We start from the raw sequence: 261 nt of genomic DNA, 5'->3' as shown, positions 1-261 counted from the left end.
TCAGCTCACTGCAAGCTCCGCCTCCCGGGTTTACGCCATTCTCCTGCCTCAGCCGCCCGAGTAGCTGGGACTACAGGCGCCCGCCACCTCACCCAGCTAGTTTTTTGTATTTTTTAGTAGAGACGGGATTTCACCGTGTTGGCCAGGATGGTCTGGATCTCCTGACCTCGTGATCCGCCCGTCTCGGCCTCCCAAAGTGCTGGGATTACAGGCTTCAGCCACCGCGCCCGGCCTCCTCTCCAATGTTTAAAACTCCAGCAC

This window comes from Mandrillus leucophaeus, unplaced genomic scaffold, assembly GCF_000951045.1.
Source record: "Mandrillus leucophaeus isolate KB7577 unplaced genomic scaffold, Mleu.le_1.0 Scaffold981, whole genome shotgun sequence".
In the NCBI taxonomy this organism is placed as follows: domain Eukaryota; kingdom Metazoa; phylum Chordata; class Mammalia; order Primates; family Cercopithecidae; genus Mandrillus; species Mandrillus leucophaeus.
The sequence above is the reverse complement of the archived record's forward strand: the minus strand, read 5'-3'. Positions refer to the sequence as shown.